This window comes from Tupaia chinensis, unplaced genomic scaffold (genome assembly GCF_000334495.1).
Source record: "Tupaia chinensis unplaced genomic scaffold, TupChi_1.0 Scaffold138910_1, whole genome shotgun sequence".
Taxonomy (NCBI): domain Eukaryota; kingdom Metazoa; phylum Chordata; class Mammalia; order Scandentia; family Tupaiidae; genus Tupaia; species Tupaia belangeri.
In genome coordinates, this window is record NW_006198801.1 from 579,961 (window position 1) to 584,465 (window position 4,505).

Here is a 4,505-nt window from a genome sequence, read left to right on the forward strand (position 1 = left end):
CCCCCAGGGGAAATAGTCACACCACAATCCCTTCTCCTCCATTCTCCTCTCGGAATCTTGGGCATGCACGCACACGCGCCTGGCGTGTTTTAAGCCACTGGGTCTGGGACGCAAACCACGGTCGACTACGTGGGAGTCCAGCTACATAGCCATTACGCTAACTGCTGGTTCCCAAAAATTCTATGAGACATTAGAATCAACACTCAGAATTAAGTGAATCACTTATAGAATTGTAAAATATGGTTATAAAATTTGAAAAAATGCCAAACAGAGGTAAGAGACTTTATGTAGATATTAAAGTTATTGATTAAGGGAATGGGTAATGTTTAAAAAATTTTTATTAAGAATTATTCATTTAATTTTATTTATTATTATCATTATTTAATTTGACCAGAAAGAGAGAGAAGAGCAAGGCACCAGGTCTAGGACTTGAACTGCAGTCAGCCATGTGGGAGTCCAGTGCCTTAATCACCATGCCATCTGCTGGTCTCTACATTTAAAATTTTTGACAAGAGTGGGGGCAGTAAGTGACAGTGGTTAAGGTGCTGGAGTCCCACATGGCTGACCACAGTTCAATTCTCACAAGGCCAACTAGCGGCTTCAAACATGGCAGGCATGTGTGTATGTGTGTGTGTGTGTGTGCATGGGTGCCCAAAATCCCAAGAGGAGAATAGAGAAGGGATTGGGTGTGGCCATCCCCTCAAGGGGTGAGTATTTTTCACTTTCTCTGTGTCTCTGGTGAGTACATGCACTCTATAGCAAAAATCTCTCTTAAAAAAAGAATAAGATCTGAATAATAGTTTTAGATCTTCTATTAGCTCCATATTCCACTTTGACTTGGGTGAGATTCTAAAAATATATATATTTGACAAGTTTGTTATGATAACTTGGACTGTCAGAGACCAACTGAATTAAAATTGAGAGAAAAACTTTGACATCTTTTATTTGAATCTTTCTATCACTGATTTAGATGCAGATTAATGTTTAAAAATTTATCCTTTCAGGCTGGCAGGTGGCATGGTTAAGGTGCTCGACTCCCACATGACTGACAGTGTTTCAAGCCCCAGACCTGGCGGCTTGCTTTCTCACTATTCCTCTCTCTATCTGTCTCCCTTTGGTCAAATTTAAAAATAATAAGTAAAATTAAATAAATCTTTTTTTAAAAAACCCATCCTTTTAAGTTTCTCTAGTGATTTTTTTTTTTTTTAAAGATTTTTGCTATAGGGCACATGTGCTCATCGGAGAGACAGAGACAGAAAGCAAGAAATTACCACCTGGAGGTGGGGTGGGGAGGGATGGTCACGCCGCAATCCCTTATCCTCAGTCTCCTCTTGGGATTTTGGGCATGCACACACATGTGCCCAGCATGAGTTTTAAGCCACTGGTCTGGGACTTGAACCACAGTCAATTATGTGGGAGTCCAGCAACATAACCATTCCGCCATCTGCTGGTCTCATGATTTTTCTTTATATTCTTAGACTAAAACTCAAATCCCTTTCCAAAGACAGCAAGACTCTAGCTTCCCTATAAGGCCTCATGTCAAAATATCAATCTCTTTACTCCTGTTTTCTCTCATATTCCCTCTTCTCAGCACCCAGAATATAGGACAGCTTTCCCCATCACTTAATGCTTTCCATAGACTGTTTAATCTCTCAAGAATTCTTGGACCTATGCACTCTAGAGACTGGATTTTTCTTATCTTGTAAGTCTCAGGATAAATGTTTTTCTTGTAGAAAGGCTAGACCTGCTAACTCCAAGGATCATGTCTTTTATTTTTCTCTTTTTTACTATTCTAGCACTTTATTCCTTTGTTTCATTATATCATTAATTTTCTTATTTGATATTCTCTTTATTTATATTCCCCAAACTTCTTCAAGAGCAGACAATAATGCTCATTGTTTCATCACTGAATTATAAGACCCCAGAATGTCATAAGTGCTAAATAATTAATTGTACTTACTTCATTTGAGTTTTATTTTTCTTCATCCATTCTAAATATGCTAAATCTGTGTTGCTTCATATCCTTTCCCATGTCATCTCTTCCTTTCCCTTACGGGCAAGGCCAACAGTTCTCTTTCTTCCCAGATAAATATCCTAATGCTTTTTTATTTTTTTTATTTTAAAGAGAGATATTTTTGCTATAGGACACATGTGCTTGCTGGAGAGACAGAGACAGAAAGCAAGAAATCACCCGCCCAGGGTATGGTCACGTCACAGTCCCTTCTCCTCCATTCTACTCTCATGATTTTGGGCATGCACATACATGCACCCAGTGTGAATTTAAAGCCTCAGATCCAGGCCTTGAATTGCAGTCAGCCATGTAGGAGTCCAACCACATAACCATGACTGGTGGGGCTGGCAGGTGGTTAAGGTGCTGGATGGACTCCCACATGGCTAACTGTGGTTCGAGTCCCAGACCTGGCAGCTTGCTTTCTTTCTATTATTATTTTTAAAAATAATAATAATAAATACAAATAAATAAATAATTTTTAAAAAGAAAATACTGGTTAAAGGATATGAAAGAATTTTGTGTGTTATTACATACTTTTTTGACTCTGAAATTACATTAAATAGTTAAATAAAGAAGCTTTAATTCCTGACCTGGGTATTGTGATGTGGTTGTTTAATTTATATAACCCATTAAACTATAAATTTATTTTATGTTGTTCCCTGTATTTGTCTATATTTTTGAAAAAGTGGTTTAAAATTTTAAAATTACATGATTGATTTTAATCATTCTTATTCCTAGCAATTCAATTAATACCTACCCGACTCCTAACAGTGTCACTCTCCTCTTAGGAGCTCTATGAGGCATCTTCAAAGAATTTAGAGAAGTGTAATTATGAAAACACTATGCATAGGTTGCAAATTTCTTGCACCAAAATAAACTCATATTTTAATTCCTTTTTCCCATGATTTTTTTTTAAGCTTTTGCCATAGGGCACATACGCTCACTGGAGAGAGACAGAGAGGGAAAGTCAGAAATCACCCTCCAGAAGGAATGGCCACCCACAGTCCTTTCTCTTCCATTATCCTCTTGGGATTCTGGGCAATCATACGTGCGTAGCATGATTTTCAAGCCACCGGGTCCAGACTCAAATTGCAGTTAGCCATGTGGGAGTCTAGCGCCTTAACCACCATACCACCTGCTGGCTCTCCCATAAAAAAATTTTTGGTTTTTTTTTTTGCTATAGGGTGCGTGTGCTCGCCAGACAGACAGAGAGAGACAGAGAGACAGAAAGCGAGAAATCACCCCCCAGGGAAGATGGCCACACCACAATCCCTTCTCCTCTCGGGATCGTGGGCACACACACACATGCCTGGAGTGAGTTTTAAGCCACCGGGTCCAGGACGCGAACCGCAGTCAACTACATGGGAATCCAGCGACACAGCCTAATATTACGCTAACTGCAGGTCCCTCCCATGAAATTTTTGAGGCTACCTCATATTCTGGTCTATTTTGGGGCTCCTCAAACCTACACAGCTCTCCCCTACCCCTTCCCCTCACACTTTACACTCCTTCTCCCCACTGCCCTGGCCAGTCCAAGACTTCCAAGCTCTTCATTTGACTTGCAATAGTCCAGATACACACATGGCCTATGTCCTCACATCATGTCTTCTCTCAGATATAACCACTTCAGAGAAGTCATACCAACAATGTTATCTAAAGTAGTCTGACCTTTGCCTATTTTCCACAAAATTGTTTCCTAGATATGATACCAAAAGCACAGCCACAAAAGAATTAATAGAATGGAATAGAATATTATTCAGCCTTAAAAAGAATAAAATACTGATACCTACTATTATATGGATGAATCTAAAAAACATACACTAAGTGTGACAAGCCAATCATTAGCCATCTATAGTTGAGTTCTAAGAGGCCTGTTTCAGGGACTAAGGCAATTGACTTTCTGCTCAGATTTGTTTTTCTTTTTATCATTTATTTATTTATTTTTACATTTCTCCACAAATGTCTACTTTACATATCAAAAAATGTTTGCTTATACTCCACAGTTCTTGACAGTTAATAAACAACTTTCAAATTTTCAAAAAACTGAATTTTAAAGATAATCTTAGAAATATTTGTTATAATTTTGTTTGTGACTTGATAACAAGATACAATATGGTTTTAAGTATTTTTTAATTTCAAATTATTTATTTGCATTCATTCACTGTACATCATTACAGCATACAAAATGAGATTTCCATCCAGAGTACACTGTACATTGTCTCAATCAAGCACATCAACAAACATGTTATTGTCAGCAAATAATTTTCCATTTCTTATTTTCTGTATGTTTTGCTTTTTTCCCCCCATCTTTGATTCCCTATCTCTTTTTTTTGGAGAGGTTTTCGCTATAGGGCGCATGCGCTCGCCAGACAGACAGAGACATAGAGACAGAAAGCGAGAAATCACTCCCCAGGGGGGATGGTCACGCCGCAATCCCTTCTCCTCCATTCTCCTCTCGGGATCTTGGGCACGCACGCACACACGCCCAGCGTGA

General features: G+C 38.7%; 1 protein-coding gene across 1 annotated transcript in view; it reads right to left on the minus strand.

Moving 5' to 3' along the window:
• Positions 1-4,505, minus strand: part of LOC102470672 (zinc finger protein 208) — a 223,993-nt gene that overhangs the window by 185,485 nt on the left and 34,003 nt on the right.